Raw genomic sequence first — 18,962 nt, 5'->3', positions numbered from 1 at the left:
TGACTAGAAATACACATTCTTTCTTTTGATGTTATTTCTTTCATGGGACATTAAGTCAATGTTTTGGAGTGGCCATCACAAAGTCCTAATCTCTATCCTATTGAAAATTTATGGGCAAAGCTGAAAAGGCAGGTGCGAGCAAGGCGACCTACAAACCTCGATCAGTTACACCAGTTAAGTCAGGAGGTATTGGCCCAAACTCCGACGAGCTATTGTGAGAAACTTGTGGAAGGATATCCCAAACGTTTGACCCAAGTCATTCATTTTAAGGGCAATGGTACCAAATACTAATGAAATATATGTGGATCGCCCCCCAGGGCTAGGGGTTACTCGGAGGCGGGCCCTTCGGTTCTCAATGGGGATGTCACGGTGGCTGACCCGGTCCGTGGCCCTAGGGACATCCGTTAATAAGATGTGGAAAGGTCTTTAAAGGGATAATGTTCATGACGCCACCTGTGGTATTCGGTCAGGGTGACCGACACTGCTTAGGCGTCCACTGGGACGATGTTATGGCAGCTAGATGGTATAACTTCCCACAGGTGAAGCATGTCCCCAGGGCTTCCCAGTGTGTGGATGGTAGATGATGTAAGGCGCAGTGAATAATGAGGACACAAGGTTGCAGTCTCTTTACCTTTACTGAAGGCTTCGGCGTCCACAGTCCAGAGCACCAGATCACGGGGCAGGCAGAGTCTGGCCGGTCTGAAGGCAAATCCAGAGTCCCCTTATCCAGGTGGAAATCAGTAGCCTTCCTCTAGTGTCTGTGTGTTGTAGTACCTCCCTGCTGAGCTTCTCGGTGAGGTCCTCACAACTGTTGGAGATGTTAAGTCTCTTTCTCTCTGTCCCCCTGATGGATAGGATAGGACAAAATCCGTATGACTGGTGACCTGAGGCTTTTTGTAGGGACCCTATGACGCCCCGGCCTCTGCAAGTTGCCACCGTGCCTCCTGGGTATATGGTCGGGCAGCCAACGTGGAATTAACTGTCCTGCCAGTCTCTGAAGTAACGGCATAGAGATCCTTACTCCCTCGGTGTTCTTGCTACCGGGATACTTGCGTCTCAGAAAGAGGCAGCCTTTTACAGGACAGAACTCCTTCTGGATTTCCTCTCCTTTTGCTATGACTTCGTTTCTCACTCACAGCAACACAATTCCCTTTAATGTCTCTTTCTTTGGATGCTGCCGCATGTGGGGCAGGTGCAGCTCCGTGGACCCTGTCATGATTCCAATGGCAGGGAATCACAAAAAGACAAGCACCAACGAGCTCTAGGGTGATGGAACCTGAGCTGACCGCGACCCTAAACCTGAACACACAAATAACAATAGCCGGGGAACGTGCCTACGTTGATCCTAGACGTCTCGCACCAGCCGAAGATCTAACTTCCCCTATTAGAAGAAACACAGACCTCTCTTGCCTCCAGAGAAATACCCCACAGAAATAGCAGCCCCCCACATATAATGACGGTGAAATGAGAGGAAGGCACATACACAGTATGAAATCAGATTCAGCAAAATGAGGCCCGCTAAAACTAGATAGCAGAGGATACAAAAGTAAACTGCGCGGTCAGCAAAAAACCCTTCAAAAAACCATCCTGTAATTACTTGAACTCATGTTCCAACTCATGGAACATGAGGAGCAATTACAGCCCGCTAGAGCAACCAGCAGCAAAGAAACAATTATATGCAAGCTGGACAAGACAAAAATAACTCAAAACGTGGAACAAGAAAATCAAAAACTTAGCTTGTCCTGAAGATTACTGAAGCCAGAAGCTGAGGTAACAAAACACTCTGATAACCTTGATAGCCGGCGGGGAAATGACAAGAAAGCCCGGTTAAATAGGAAACTCCCAAATCCTAATAGAACAGGTGGACACCAGAGAAGCAGAACACAAATCACCCAGTACCATCAGTAACCACCAGAGGGAGCCCAAAAACAGAACTCACAACAGGACCCCCATCCTCCACAGACCGCAGTCTAGATCTGGCTGGAACCCACTCCAACCAGCTTCTGCCAAACTCCGTCAGGTTCTGACTAACTTTATGTCCAGACTACCAGTTTTACCTATATGTGAGGAGTGCCCTAACAGATAGAAGCTTAACTCCCCCTGGCGGACTGGAGTGTGAAGTGTGTTATGTGGTTGTGATACCTGGACAAAAGATCTCCTTCATTGCCCTCAGACGTAACATCACTCCCCCTGGTGGAAGAATAACATTACTGCAAGGACCAGGACTCTGGGGCGCTGCACATGCAAACTTTTGACTTTACAGAAAGTAATAAAAATGCCTTAAACATTCTCTCTCTCATTATTGGGGAATTGGGCAAATAATAATAATTATGGTAATCCTAATTATCCTAAAACGGGAAAGGTTTATTCTGATTTCATGTCAGATATTGAGAATAACATGTGTGTCTTTTTATATAGTGTATGTAAACCTATGGTTTCAACTGTAGACTCACTGACTTGCATGGCCTAGTACAATTTGGATATCGGATGCATTCCCTCGGACAGACATGTCCACGGCCCCATAGAATAACGTTGGTCCTTGGACCAAAAATACAGTCATCTCCATCTGCCCTAATAGAAGCTAATGAAAGTTTTCAAGTTTATTGGGACACAAGCAAAATTGCAAGCCACTTTTTTTCCTTCAAAAAATGTTCTCTAATGTAGAAGTATTCAAACAATACATTTTTGAATTCCCATAAACTCTGAATGTCGACACAACATGATTAATGCAGAGTGAACAATGCAAAAAGAAGAAAAATATCATTAAAGGGAACCTGTCAGCAGGATTGTGCTTTTTCTTTCAGAATCAATTTATATCACTAAATAAAATAATTTGATGCACATTATAGATGGGATCATACTACAGGGCAGGCGCCTGCCTGCTGAAGGTGATTTTTTTTAAAATACATATTATATTCACTATGCAAAGTAGGGAACAGGTCAGTGAGGGATCAGTGACCAGTCAGAAGCCGTACTGATGAATACCTAAACAGAGCACCACAAGAAGACCCCATCACAGGCCACCCCGGAGCACGAGCATATCATTAACTCAAAACTGAAAACACAGATTTCACAACAACCACAAGACGGATTTCATCAACCAAGGTATCATTTTAATCAGTATAACGGCGCCGACCTGACACTGTGTGTAAGTTACTGAGCACAATCCTGCCGACAGGTTCTCTTTAAGTTCTATAAATCCCAAAATGATGCTTTGAACTTCATTCAAAAACTATATTTATGGGCCTCATTTTTCAAAACAAAAACGGAGTCTGAATCTAGGGCTAATCTGGTCTGTAAGGCAATGCATATTTCGAAAGTAACCAGGGGACATAAACATGAGGCGCATTGGCAAGAATATATATATTATGTGTAGCCAAAACCCCTCAGATGGAGCCACCTTTCCCGTCGTAATTGGAGTCATGGAGTGAAAGGGTTTAGTGTTGGGAAAAGAAGCTGTGTCATTACAGAGCCATCTGCTGCGGGAAAGCAAATTAATGACAGAATATTCCTTACCTCGGATTTAACCCTATAGGTTACCCCTCCATCTGGAGACTTATATTAACCAAATGTCAGATTTGGACATAGATGAGTAGATTATAAGCAAGATTGCTTCTTAAAAAAAGTAAAATAATGAAGGGACCAGGTTGTATTACTTTATCTTCATTGGAGGGAATGTTTGTGTGTCTTATATTTGCCATATGTTGGCAATTAGCAATTGTTTGGCTATTTGTGGGAATTTATTATGACTGGGCAGAATATCAATCAAATGATACAATTTTCATTATTACAGACTCCGGCCCATTTTATAATTTATAATTAGGACTTTTCCGCACATGACAGCTCGATAATTAGAATTTGCATTTTCTTTCATAGATAATGACATTGTTATTTGCTTATCTTGCCCCAAGCTATGCAGACATCTATCAGGGTATTATATTCTCAATTCAATAGACCCCCAAGGGGAATAAGTCACCATGTCTGATTTAATAAATAAGTTAATTTTCCAATAAAATCTCAAATCAGGGTCATCTTTTCCCATAACTTTTCTATACATGGTTCCTCAGTTTTTCCTCCTAGAAATTTGACATGAAACACGGATGTAAAATAAGGCCACAAGGATGAAAAGTGTTAAGAGTTTTCTGGATGAAAATTGGATGATTTTTCATTTGCTCCTTTAAACCCGGCCTTAAAGGGTTTAAAGCCTCTATGTGACTGAAGACTTGTGACTCTTCACATCACGCACACTGCGCTTTGAGGTCTCTCTGGCACTTGTGAGGGAGTGGTGGGCATGTGTTATTTGCATATATGCAGTCCTGTGTCAACTAGAAGGGAGCAGTTTAGTTAAGAATGTGGGTGGAAGTATGCAAATCGCATACTTGCTGATACATGGGCCCGGGGAATCCTCACAATCGCACAGTGGCCATGATGTGAAGATTCACAAGTCTGCAGTCACATAAAGTAACTGTAGACTTGTTGCCTAAGGCTGGCCAACCCCTTCAATCTCATTAAAATAAAGATAAATTAAAATACTAATCATGTAAAAATACACTCACAAACAACAGAGTGGAACACTGGGGAGTTAAGGAAGGAGAAACCAAATAGAAGGGGATGAGGATGTGCACACAGACAAATGCCAACCAACAGTCTTCTGAACAAGTCTCCAAATGCCACTTCCAACAACCAACCCCTCCAACACCAGAACCAGGGACCATGAGCTAACACTGGAAATTCCAGATTGCCAGAAGGGAGGAATGAAGTATTTATAACAGAGGGGAGTGACCAACACTGAACAGCTGACACCATGGAAGCAGGAAAGCTCCAGGAGCTCTCAAGTGAACAGATTAACCTCTGCACTGCTAGCAGAAACTTGCATACTTAATATGATGGTTAATTGCTTCTAATTAATGCAGGAAATCAGACACTGTGGTCTTCTGGCCCCACTCTGTCTGGTGTAAACCCATGACAGAGAGATAAAACAGTCAGGGATAAACAGATGTACTTGGAGTTGTCTCTGATCCTGGACATTACACCACTGTGTCTTCTGGATATTACAGAGTACTTAACACCCAGTGTACTTAACACCCACTGCTGATGCTGAGGATTTTTATAGGCTGAACTGGATGGACAAATGTCTTTTTTCGGCCTTACTCACTATGTTACTAACTATGTTACTATGATGGCCGCAGTGAAGAAAGTGGATAAAATGGGAAAAAAACGCAGCTCTCAAAATTCCCCAGTTCACAAAATAACAATTCTCTCAGTGGATGAATATTTATTTTCTTCCGGTCTCCGTCTGATCGCATTATTTTTGCCTCCCCACTTGTATCCACATTTCCGATCTTTATGTTTGACCTTGCATTAGTTCTGGTTCTCTTTCCCCCGAGCATGAAATTATATTTCAAGCATTGAGAGCTATTTCATCGGCAGCGTTGTATGTGTAGACCATGTCTGAATACTGTGTACAGTGTGGCGGTTTTATATGGAAAGATAATATGCAATTACCATTTTTTAAAAGAACAGTCACTCATCTCCTCAGTCTCTCCTTTTATCTTAAAAATGTGCGTTATTACATTGGACCAGGTCATTGAGGTGTAGTGAAGAGGCAGCATTGTAAGGTGTCACTTGCAAAGCAAATTAGTCTGAGTGATTCTGTTGAGCAAATGTGATAGCATAAGTAGGTTCACTCATTAGCGAATATCGCGCCTTATTATGCCGCACTTATCACATAAATTGCATTACAAAAATGTGCTAAATGATGAAAAAAAGATCTCCCTTATTTACTGTATTACTGCATTCATCTAAAAAGCTTTATCTGCATGAGTGGGATATAGCAATGTATGCCAGCAGCTGTTATGCAGGCAGTCGGTCATATTTAACCCCTTCACAACTGAGTAATTTTTCCGTTTTCCTTTTTTTACTCCCCTTCTTCCAATAACCTTTTTATTTTTCCGTCCACATAGACGTATGGGCTTGTTCTTTGGGGGACAAGTTGTACTTTTGAATATCACCATTCACTTTATCATGTGTTGCAAAGCAGGAAAAAAAATCCAAGTACGTTGAATTTGCAAAAAAATTGCAATTTCACAATTGTTTTTTGTTTTTTATTTACCCTGTTCACTGTTCGGTAAAACTGATCTGGTAATAAGATTGTCCAGGTCAGTATGAGAATACTGATACTAAACGTGTCGTTTTTTTTATTAACCCCTTCATGACCCAGCCTATTTTGACCTTAAAGACCTTGCCGTTTTTTGCAATTCTGACCAGTGTCCCTTTATGAGGTAATAACTCAGGAACGCTTCAACGGATCCTAGCGGTTCTGAGATTGTTTTTTCGTGACATATTGGGCTTCATGTTAGTGGTAAATTTAGGTCAATAAATTCTGCGTTTATTTGTGATAAAAATGGAAATTTGGCGAAAATTTTGAAAATTTCGCAATTTTCACATTTTGAATTTTTATTCTGTTAAACCAGAGAGTTATGTGACACAAAATAGTTAATAAATAACATTTCCCACATGTTTACTTTACATCAGCACAATTTTGGAAGCAACATTTTTTTTTGTTAGGAAGTTATAAGGGTTAAAATTTGACCAGTGATTTGTCATTTTTACAACGAAATTTACAAAACCATTTTTTTTAGGGACCACCTTACATTTGAAGTCAGTTTGAGGGGTCTATATGGCTGAAAATACCCAAAAGTGACACCATTCTAAAAACTGCACCCCTCAAGGTACTCAAAACCACATTCAAGAAGTTTATTAACCCTTCAGGTGCTTCACAGCAGCAGAAGCAACATGGAAGGAAAAAATGAACATTTAACTTTTTAGTCATCATTGGCGCTCCCCCACAAGTGACCCCATTTTGGAAACTAGACCACCCAAGGAACTTATTTAGATGCCTAGTGAGCACTTTAAACCCTCAGGTGCTTCACAAATTGATCTGTAAAAATGAAAAAGTACTTTTTTTTCACAAAAAAATTCTTTTCGCCTCAATTTTTTTATTTTTACATGGGCAGTAGGATAAAATGGATCATAAAATTTGTTGGGCAATTTCTCCCGAGTACGCCGATACCTCATATGTGGGGGTAAACCACTGTTTGGGCACACGGCAGGGCTCGGAAGGGAAGGCGCGCCATTTGACTTTTTGAATGGAAAATTAGCTCCAATTGTTAGCGGACACCATGTCGCATTTGGAGAGCCCCTGTGTGCCTATGCATTGGAGCTCCCCCACAAGTGACCCCATTTTGGAAACTAGACCCCCCAAGGAACTTATCTAGATGCATATTGAGCACTTTAAACCCCCAGGTGCTTCACAGAAGTTTATAACGCAGAGCCATGAAAATAAAAAATAATTTTTCTTTCCTCAAAAATGATTTTTTAGCCTGGAATTTCCTATTTTGCCAAGGATAATAGGAGAAATTGGACCCCAAATATTGTTGTCCAGTTTGTCCTGAGTACGCTGATACCCCATATGTGGGGGTAAACCACTGTTTGGGCGCACGGCAGGGCTCGGAAGGGATGGCACGCCATTTGGCTTTTTAAATGGAAAATTAGCTCCAATCATTAGCGGACACCATGTCACGTTTGGAGAGCCCCTGTGTGCCTAAACATTGGAGATCCCCCAGAAATGACCCCATTTTGGAAACTAGACCCCCAAAGGAACTAATCTAGATGTGTGGTGAGGACTTTGAACCCCCAAGTGCTTCACAGAAGTTTATAACGCAGAGCCATGAAAATAAAAAAAAAAAATTATTTTCTCAAAAATGATCTTTTAGCCTGCAATTTTTTATTTTCCAAAGGGTAACAGGAGAAATTTGACCCCAAAAGTTGTTGTCCAGTTTCTCCTGAGTACGCTGATACCCCATATGTGGGGGTAAACCACTGTTTGGGCACATGCCGAGGCTCGGAAGTGAAGTAGTGACGTTTTGAAATGCAGACGTTGATGGAATGCTCTGTGGGCGTCACGTTGCGTTTGCAGAGCCCCTGATGTGGCTTAACAGTAGAAACCCCCCACAAGTGACCCCATTTTGGAAACTAGACCCCCAAAGGAACTTATCTAGATGTGTGGTGAGCACTTTGAACCCCCAAGTGCTTCACAGAAGTTTATAATGCAGAGCCGTGAAAATAATAAATACGTTTTCTTTCCTCAAAAATAATTATTTAGCCCAGAATTTTTTAATTTTCCCAAGGGTAACAGGAGAAATTTGACCCCAATATTTGTTGTCCAGTTTCTCCTGAGTACGGTGATACCCCATATGTGGGGGTAAACTACTGTTTGGGCACATGCCGGGGCTCGGAATTGAAGTAGTGACGTTTTGAAATGCAGACTTTGATGGAATGCTCTGCGGGCGTCACGTTGCGTTTGCAGAGCCCCTGATGTGCCTAAACAGTAGAAACCCCCCACAAGTGACCCCATTTTGGAAACTAGACCCCGAAAGGAACTTATCTAGATGTGTGGTGAGCACTTTGAACCCCCAAGTGCTTCATAGAAGTTTATAATGCAGAGCCGTGAAAATAATAAATACGTTTTCTTTCCTCAAAAATAATTATTTAGCCCAGAATTTTTTATTTTCCCAAGGGTTACAGGAGAAATTGGACCCCAAAAGTTGTTGTCCAGTTTCTCCTGAGTACTCTGATACCCCATGTGTGGGGGTAAACCACTGTTTGGGCACACGTCGGGGCTCAGAAGGGAAGTAGTGACTTTTGAAATGCAGACTTTGATGGAATGGTCTGCGGGCGTCACATTGCGTTTGCAGAGCCCCTGGTGTGCCTAAACAGTAGAAACCCCCCACAAGTGACCCCATTTTAGAAACTAGACTCCCCAAGGAACTTATCTAGATATGTGGTGAGCACTTTGAACCCCCAAGTGCTTCACAGACGTTTACAACGCAGAGCCGTGAAAATAAAAAATCATTTTTCTTTCCTCAAAAATGATGTTTTAGCAAGCATTTCTTTATTTTCACAAGGGTAACAGGAGAAACTGGACCCCAGTAATTGTTGCGCAGTTTATCCTGAGTATGCTGGTACCCCATATGTGGGGGTAAACCACTGTTTGGGCACACGTCGGGGCTCGGAATTGAGGGAGCACCATTTGACTTTTTGAATACGAGATTGGCTGGAATCAATGGTGGCGCCATGTTGCGTTTGGAGACCCCCTGATGTGCCTAAACAGTGGAAACCCCTCAATTCTAACTCCAACACTAACCCCCCCACACCCCTAACCCTAATCCCAACTGTAGCCATAACCCTAATCACAACCCTAACCCCAACACACCCCTAACCCTAATCCCAACTGTAGCCATAACCCTAATTCCAACCCTAACCCTAAGGCCATGTGCCCACGTTGCGGATTCGTGTGAGATTTTTCAGCATCATTTTTGAAAAATCCGCGGGTAAAAGGCACTGCGTTTTACCTGCGGATTTTCCGCGGATTTCCAGTGTTTTTTGTGCGGATTTCACCTGCGGATTCCTATTGAGGAACAGGTGTAAAACGCTGCGGAATCCGCACAAAGAATTGACATGCTGCGGAAAATACAACGCAGCGTTTCCGCGCGGTATTTTCCGCACCATGGGCACAGCGGATTTGGTTTTTCATATGTTTACATGGTACTGTAAACCTGATGGAACACTGCTGCGAATCCGCAGCGGCCAATCCGCACCGTGTGCACATAGCCTAATTCTAAAGGTATGTGCACACGCTGCGGAAAACGCTGCGGATCCGCAGCAGTTTCCCATGAGTTTACAGTTCAATGTAAACCTACGGGAAACAAAAATCGCTGTAAACATGCTGCGAAAAAACTGCACGGAAACGCAGCGGTTTACATTCCGCAGCATGTCACTTCTTTGTGCGGATTCCGCAGCCGTTTTACAACTGCTCCAATAGAAAATCGCAATTGTAAAACCGCAGTGAAATGCGCAGAAAAAAACGCGGTAAATCCGCCATAAATCTGCAGCGGTTTAGCACTGCGGATTTATCAAATCCGCAGCGGAAAAATCCGCAGAGGACCAGAATACGTGTGCACATACCGAAACCCTAACCCTAGCCCTAACCCTACCCCTAACCCTAACCCTACCCCTAACCCTACCCCTAACCCTAACCCTACCCCTAACCCTACCCCTAACCCTACCCCTATTCTAACATTAGTGGGAAAAAAAATGTCTTTATTTTTTTATTGTCCCTACCTATGGGGGGGGGGGGTCATTTATTATTTTTTTTATTTTGATCACTGAGATATAATCTATCTCAGTGATCAAAATGTACTTTGGAACGAATCTGCCGGCCGGCAGATTCGGCTGGCGCACTGCGCATGCGCTTGCCATTTTGGAAGATGGCGGCGCCCAGGGAGAAGACGGACGGAGCCCCGCAGGATCGGTAAGTATGATGGGGTGGGGGGGAGCACGGGAGGGGGGATCGGAGCATTGGGGGGGAATCGGAGCGCGGCAGGCGTGGAACGGAGCACGGGGGCGTGGAACGGAGCACGGGGGGCTGGAACGGAGCGCGGGGGGGTGGAACGGAGCACGGGGGGGTGGATCGGAGTGCAGGGGGGGTGATTGGAGCACGGGGGGGGTGATTGGAGCACGGGGGGAGCGGACAAGAGCACGGGGGGGAGCGGAGCACTGGACGGAGGGGAGCCGGAGCAGTGTACCGGACAGATCGGGGGGCTGGGGGGGCGATCGGTGGGGTGGGGCACATTAGTATTTCCAGCCATGGCCGATGATATTTCAGCATCGGCCATGGCTGGATTGTAATATTTCACCCGTTATAATAGGTGAAATATTACAAATCGCTCTGATTGGCAGTTTCACTTTCAACAGCCAATCAGAGCGATCGTAGCCACGAGGGGGTGAAGCCACCCCCCTGGGCTAAACTACCACTCCCCCTGTCCCTGCAGATCGGGTGAAATGGGAGTTAACCCTTTCACCTGATCTGCAGGGACGCGATCTTTCCATGACGCCACATAGGCGTCATGGGTCGGATTGGCACCGACTTTCATGACGCCTACGTGGCGTCATGGGTCGGGAAGGGGTTAAAGAGAACCTGGCATCAGGATTTTTCTAAGTAAACTACAGGAATTGTCATGTTAGCGCTGTTACACTGATTAAAATTATATCTGGAGAGAAGAAATCCGTCTTGTGGTTCTTGTTTAATCTGTGTTTAAAGTTTTGAGTTAATGATATGCTCATGCTTTGGGGCAGGCCTGTGGGCGGGGCTGAAGGTTCAGTGACTTGTCATTTAAGCCAAGAACGATGATGATGAGGCCAGAGCACCAAAAAAGCCCCACCCACAGGCCTGCTCTGCAGCACAAGTAGCTCATTAACTGAAAACTGCAATCAGATTAAACAAGAACCACACCACAGATTTCTTCAACCCAGGTATCATTTTAATCATTGTAACAGCGTCAACCTGATAATGCCTGTAGTTTACTTAGCAAAATCCTGATCACAGGTTCCCTTTAAGTGGTCAAAAACAATTCAGAAATATGTAGAAAAATAAATACATTTTTGCTTGTGTTGCCATTTTCCAAAACTTGTAATGCTTCTCTATTTAAATAGAATGTCACCAAGTTTTTACCGCCACATCTGAGAGCATCATGATATAGGGACACAGACCCTAAGTCCTGCAATGTGCCACTTACTGGGCTTCTTGCTGCAGTTTTGATACAATCAATTTTCTCTGCTGTGCATGTAACAGAGCTCTGCATGCCGAGCTCTGTAATTTTCTGCCTCCACTACTAATTGGCAGCTTTCTGTGTATACTGTGTATAGGCAGAAAGCTACCAATCAGGGGGTGGGTGACGAGGATATAGAGAGCTCATGAATACAGAGGACTACTTTGCAGCTAGTCCACAAGTGATAATCTCCTGATGATAAAATAGTGATTTTATCAAAACTACAGCAAGCAGCAAAGAAAGACACATCACATTATCATGTTGTGTAAGGGGCACTGTAAGGGTATTTATGTGTGGGGGCATCTTTGTGACATATTCTGTGGAGGGGCATCTTATTGCATCTGTATAGGGATGTGAACTCTCTGATCCTGTTCCAGCCCTTGAAGCCAACAATTGCGCTGTGTGTATAGTGTTATACGGTTTTACATGTAAATGCGATGTGCATCTTACAGTCATGGTCAAAAGTATTGACACCCCTGCTATTCTGTCAGATAATACTCATTTTCTTCCTGAAAATGATTGCAAGCACAAATTATTTGGTATTATTATCTTCATTTAATTTGTCTTAAATGAAAAAACGCAAAAGAGAATGAAGCAAAAAGCAAAACATTGATCATTTCACACAAAACTCCAAAAATGGGCCAGACAAAAGTATTGGCACCCTCAGCCTAATACTTGGTTGCACAACCTTTAGCCAAAATAACTGCGACCAACCGCTTCCGGTAACCATCAATGAGTTTCTTACAATGCTCTGCTGGAATTTTAGACCATTCTTCTTTGACAAACTGCTCCAGGTCCCTGATATTTGAAGGGTGTCTTCTCCAAACTGCCATTTTTAGATCTCTCCACAGGTGTTCTATGGGATTCAGGTCTGGACTCATTGCTGGCCACCTTAGAAGTCTCCAGTGTTTTCTCTCAAACCATTTTCTAGTGCTTTTTGAAGTGTGTTTAGGGTCATTGTCCTGCTGGAAGACCCATGACCTCTGAGGGAGACCCAGCTTTCTCACACTGGGCCCTACATTATGCTGCAAAATTTGTTGGTAGTCTTCAGACTTCATAATGCCATGCACACGGTCAAGCAGTCCAGTGCCAAAGGCAGCAAAGTAACCCCAAAACACCAGGGAACCTCCGCCATGTTTGACTGTAGGGACCGTGTTCTTTTCTTTGAATGCCTCTTTTTTTGTCCTGTAAACTCTATGTTGATGCCTTTGCCCAAAAAGCTCTACTTTTGTCTCAACTGACCAGAAGAGAACATTCTTCCAAAACGTTTTAGGCTTTTTCAGGTAAGTTTTGGCAAACTCCAGCCTGGCTTTTTTATGTCTCGGGGAAAGAAGTGGGGTCTTCCTGGGTCTCCTACCATACAGTCCCTTTTCATTCAGATGCCGACAGATAGTACGGGTTGACACTGTTGTACCCTCAAACTGCAGGGCAGCTTGAACTTGTTTGGATTTTAGTCGAGGTTCTTTATCCAACATCCGCACAATCTTGCGTTGAAATCTCTTGTCAATTTTTCTTTTCCGTCCACATCTAGGGAGGTCAGCCACAGTGCCATGGGCTTTAAACTTTTTGATGACACTGCGCACGGTCGACACAGGAACATTCAGGTCTTTGGAGATGGACTTGTAGCCTTGAGATTGCTAATGCTTCCTCACAATTTGGTTTCTCAAGTCCTCAGACAGTTCTTTGGTCTTCTTTCTTTTCTCCATGCTCAATGTGGTACACACAAGGACACAGGACAGAGGTTGAGTCAACTTTAATCCATGTCAACTGGCTGCAAGTGTGATTTAGTTATTGCCAACACCTGTTAGGTGCCACAGGTAAGTTACAGGTGCTGTTAATTACACAAATTAGAGAAGCATCACATGATTTTTCGAACAGTGCCAATACTTTTGTCCACCCCCTTTTTTATGTTTGGTGTGGAATTATATCCAATTTGGCTTTAGGACAATTCTTTTTGTGTTTTTTCATTTAAGACCAATTAAATGAAGATAATAATACCAAATAATTTGTGTTTGCAATCATTTTCAGGAAGAAAATGAGTATTATCTGACAGAATTGCAGGGGTGTCATTACTTTTGGCCATGACTGTATATACTGTGAGTAGTGTATAGTGCAGGGTAAGCATAGGATTGGATTAGGCATAAGTACTGTTTATGTGGTAATTGGTTTAGCAATGGTGTAGGACATAGGATAGGAAACAGTTAATGATAGAACTAGCCCAGTCGGTGGTAACTTGTGTTAATGAAAGTGGGGCACATCCTGATAGCAAGGGAGACAGGAAAATGCAGTGTCACGTCGAGGTACAGTGGGCTGCTAGTGGCAGCATGGGCCGATCGTTTCAGGCAGTGGGAGGCCATACTGACATCCCTTGTAGACATTCCTGTAACGTCTGGAGCCTAGGGCTCGGTCCAGGTACCAAGGAGAGGGCTTGGTCTTCTAACATTTCGAGGTCGGTGGATGTGAAATCGTGTGAAGACTAGGTGGCCGATCCCGGGTACACTGTTGAAGTGGACAGGAAATCCAAGAGGCTGACAGAGTCAGTGGGATTAGGGATAGTCCGGGAGGATGGCAGGGCTACAGAGGTACTGTAGTAAGGAAGGAAGGAAAAAAACATGAAATGCTGTGCCCTATCCCATATGTCATCACCTGATGAACCTGAACTGACCAATGAAAGTTTGCCTGTAAAGAACTTGATGTCCCCTGAGTTGTGTGCAGAAACTCCTGAGGACGGAAGCCGGGAGCAATGGAGGCCTGAGGCCTACAAGTGAGTATAATGCACCCCACACCCTACACCACACTGGGACTGGGACACCATTTGTCTGTAAGGAATGAGAGAGTAACCAGACAGCACATTGGTCATGACTACCGCTCTCGCGCTCTTTACATCTGCGCCATGAAAGGAGTTATTATACCATGTGAGGAGACTAAAGGGCTTCATTAGAGGCTGAGTGTATGGACAGAAAGGATTGGCTGGGGCTAGGGATGTGGTTAGATTGCGAAAAAAATAGTGTGACCCTTTCTCCTACCCTACAGAGTTGTGAGGTTTGCATAAGTCATCACAAGGCAGAAATGTTGCCGCCCTGACAAGCATTGTTCTGCAGGAAGCCTGCCTGTAGCTTCTCTCAAGCATCTGGGAGTTTATGACACAGTTTTTCTGCAGAATTTGGCTTTCGCTTCTTTCCGTCTCTGCAGGTAATCCTGGAATAAGCCTCCATTATGTTGAGATCAGGCCTCAGCGGAGGTCGCAGCATCTGTTGCTGTTCCTTTTTTGCTGATAATATTTATTTTTTTTACCTAGTGTTGGGGTCATTCTCCTGCTGAAAAAATGTAACTCACATGAAATTATTCTAGGACGATGCTGGAACCCACATGCCCTGATGTAGCAGAGCTCAAATTGTCACTCGTCAGTTTTTTTTTTAATTCATCGTGATCTATTTGTATGGATGAAGCGCTGCCTGAGTTTAATTTCTTGGCCCTGCACACACTGTCCCAGGAGCCGAGAGCACGGTGTCTGAATGAGCATGGGCTGATCCCTATTCCCTGCCAGATTCTGCCACCCATTACTGTGTGAGAGACCGCTGCAGACAGCAGAGAGGGACCCCAGCGTGCCCGCACTGACACTGTGTGTGCTCTCGGCCCCTGCATTGTCAGTGTGTAGGGCCAGGGATTCAATTCAGGCCCGCTCCAAAGTGAGTTCTGTCAATCAAGGTAAGGAGAAGTGTGGTGGATTATAATTGAGGGCGTTGATGGTGCTCTAGGCCCAAAGGTGCACCAAGGTCTCCTCATTTACATATGAACCAAAACATTTTTTATTTTATGTAAACTGAAATATGGAAAATCTACATTAGAAGTATGATATTTCTAGAGTATAAGTACACTATATGACTGTTTAATTTGAGTTTTAGCTGTGATGTGTGCCAACAATGTCCCTTTATGGTGAGACAACCATTACACAGTAACCAGCGGGGGCACATTCATAAGATTATATCGGCACAGGAACATTTTATTTAAACCCATCCAAATTGAAGAAATTATTATTATTCCAAGATCTGGTGACTAAAATGAGCTTAGTTTGTGGCAAACCGCTCTAATGTGGACCTGTCGCTAGGTAAAAAGGGACCAGTTGTTATTTCCACTGCTCATCCGGTTATTCTTTTTTTTAAATATTTTCAGATCCACCATACTGGGCCAGAGATATGGGCTTTCTTCTAAAGTGTTAATTTTCATGGTCCTTTCAAGGGGCGATGCTCACAGGCAGGTGCGGTTAAGAGTTGCCAGGTCCCCGGGCAGTTTAGAAGGAGTGAGCCCCACCTCAGCCTGCATATTTTTCCTTTATGTAAAGCATTATATATCATATAGCGCTATGCATTAAAGAGCAAGAGTGGGAGATTTATTTTCCTAAGGGGCCACATGACCGACCGTGACTATTCTGGAGGCCGAACCAATAGGCTGAAATGAATTCTGCTCAATATCAACATATCTAATATATAATTGCCTAGAATACTACTTCCTGCAATTTGTGCCAACTTCCGTGGCTTTGTCCGGAGCTAATGTCCGGAGCTAATGTCCGGAGCTAATGTCCGGAGCTAATGTCCGGGGCTAATGTCCGGAGATAAGTGACGTCAACAGTGTCCAGTGTCTGATTGGTTGCCGCCTGCTGCGAGCGACCAATCAGAAACGTGCCGTACTGTGACACACGCCGCCCACCATTTTGGTGTGATTTTTAAATTTTTACCTCACAGCAAGTTTCTACTGCGTGGAGGCGGGCCCAGTGACGTTGCTCTTCAAGCTCCTGCCGAATTTCGTCAAAAAAATGATAATACCATTTACCAAAACTATATATATTTAGTTGTGAAGTGGTTCAGTGACATTTTCACACCAATTTTGAACTTTTGTCAAGAGCTGGTGAGTGCAGCCATTTTTTGTTCTTTCTTACTATTATTTATTAATTGTATTATTCTTACATTTGAATAAATAAAGTATATATGGATTCTAGACTCCCGATTCTTTAGAATCGGGCTGCCATCTAGTTCATTATAATTTTATGGCTTAATACTCACCAGAATTTAGTATGCTAATATCCCCCTACATACAATATGAGCCCCTCAATCAACAACTAAAAAGATCAATCTTTGGGTTATACATGTAAACCATAACAAAAAAAAACAAAAAAAATTCTCTGTTTATTTAGTTAGTTTAAAAAGCCAATACATAAAGATATAAATCAACACACATTTGCACAGAAAAGCAGTTTTTTTTTTTTTTAACTCCTTAAGCCCCAAGGGTGGTTTGCACGTTATGGACCGGGCCAATTTTTACAATTCTGACCACTGTCCCTTTATGAGGTTATAACTCTGGAACGCTTCAACGGATCCCGGTGATTCTGACATTGTTTTCTTCAGACATATTGTACTTCATGATAGTGGTAAAATTTATTTGATATTACCTGTGTTTATTTGTGAAAAAAACGGAAATTTGGTTAAAATGTAGAAATTTTCGCAATTTTCCAACTTTGAATTTTTATGCCCTTAAAACACAGAGATGTGTCACGCAAAATACTTAATAAGTAACATTTCCCACATGTCTACTTTACATCAGTGCAATTTTGGAAACAATTTTTTTTTTGTTAGGGAGTTATAAGGGTTAAAAGTTGACCAGCAATTTCTCATTTTTACAACACCATCTTTTTTTTAGGGACCACGTCACATTTGAAGTCATTTTGAGGGGTCTATATGATAGAAATGCCCAAGTGGGACACCATTCTAAAAACTGCACCCCTCAAGGTGCTCAAAACCACATTCAAGAAGTTTATTAACCCTTCAGGTGTTTCACAGGAATTTTTGGAATGTTTAACAAAAAATGAACATTTAATTTTTTTTTTCACCAAAAATTTACTTCAGCTCCAATTTGTTTTATTTTACCAAGGGTAACAGGAGAAAATGGACCCCAAAAGTTGTTGTACAATTTGTTCTGAGTACCCGATACCCCATATGTGGAGGTAAACCACTGTTTGGGTGCATGGCACAGCTTGGAAGGGAAGGAGCGCCATTTGACTTTTCAATGCAAAATTGGATGGAATTGAGATGGGACGCCATGTTGCGTTGGGGAGCCCCTGATGTGCCTAAACATTGAAACCCCCCACAAGTGACATCATTTTGGAAAGTAGACCCCCTAAGGAACTTATCTAGATGTGTGGTGAGCACGTTGACCCACAAAGTGCTTCACAGAAGTTTATAATGTAGAGCCGTAAAAATAAAAAATATTTTTTCACAAAAATGAATTTTCGCTCCCAATTGTTTATTTTCCCAAGGGTACCAAAAGAAATTGTACCCCAAAAGTTGTTGTGCAATTTGTCCTGAGTACGCTGATATCCCATATGTGGGGGCAAACCACTGTTTGGGTGCATGGCAGAGCTCGGAAGGGAAGGAGCGCCGTTTGACTTTCCAATGCAAAATTGGCTGGAATTGAGATGGGACGCTGTGGAGAAACGGGGTCTGTGGGTGCTCTCATCCGCTGGCCCGGCTGTCTTTAGCAGGTCCCAAACCTGGCTTTCTCCAAACATATCCATGGTTCAGCGATGGTCACTGGGTCAGATCTGTGTCCTTCCAACCGGAGCCGAAAACCCCTAGGTTGTTTCCTATAGAATCATAGATCAGTGTCCCTCGTGATGGTGCCATGATGAATTGGCTGCAGTCCTTTCTCTTGTCTGTTGGGTGGTTTGCAGAATGTCTGGCTGGTAGCTCTGTGTTACTTCAGTCTCCCAGGATGTGATCTCTGAGTCTTTTTATACTCAAGGCATGTAAGCTATTTTTAGAATTACCCAGGGTCTTTCAGTCCAACATCAAGATAAGGTAAATAATGGTGATGGGATTAAGTAGCACTATTATCTTATAAGCACACATGAATAAACAAAGCTTAACACACTCAATGTACAGTCACTATTACAGACTTAAGGTACCGTCACATTTAGCGACACTGCAGCGATATAGACAACGATGCCGATCGCTGCAGCGTCGCTGTTTCGTCGTTGTGTGGTCGCTGGAGAGCTGTCACACAGACAGCTCTCCAGCGACCAACTATGCGAAGTCCCCTGGTAACCAGGGTAAACATTGGGTTACTAAGCGCAGGGCCGTGCTTAATAACCCGATGTTTACCCTGGTTACCAGTGTAAATGTAAAAAAAACAAACACTACATACTTACATTCCGGTGTCTGTCCCCCGACGCTGTGCTTCTCTGCACTGTGTAAGCACCGCCGGAAAGCAGAGCACAGCGGTGACGTCACCGGCTGGCGC

The sequence above is a fragment of the Ranitomeya imitator genome, chromosome 3, assembly GCF_032444005.1.
Source record: "Ranitomeya imitator isolate aRanImi1 chromosome 3, aRanImi1.pri, whole genome shotgun sequence".
Lineage (NCBI taxonomy): Eukaryota > Metazoa > Chordata > Amphibia > Anura > Dendrobatidae > Ranitomeya > Ranitomeya imitator.
This window is presented reverse-complemented; position numbering follows the sequence as displayed.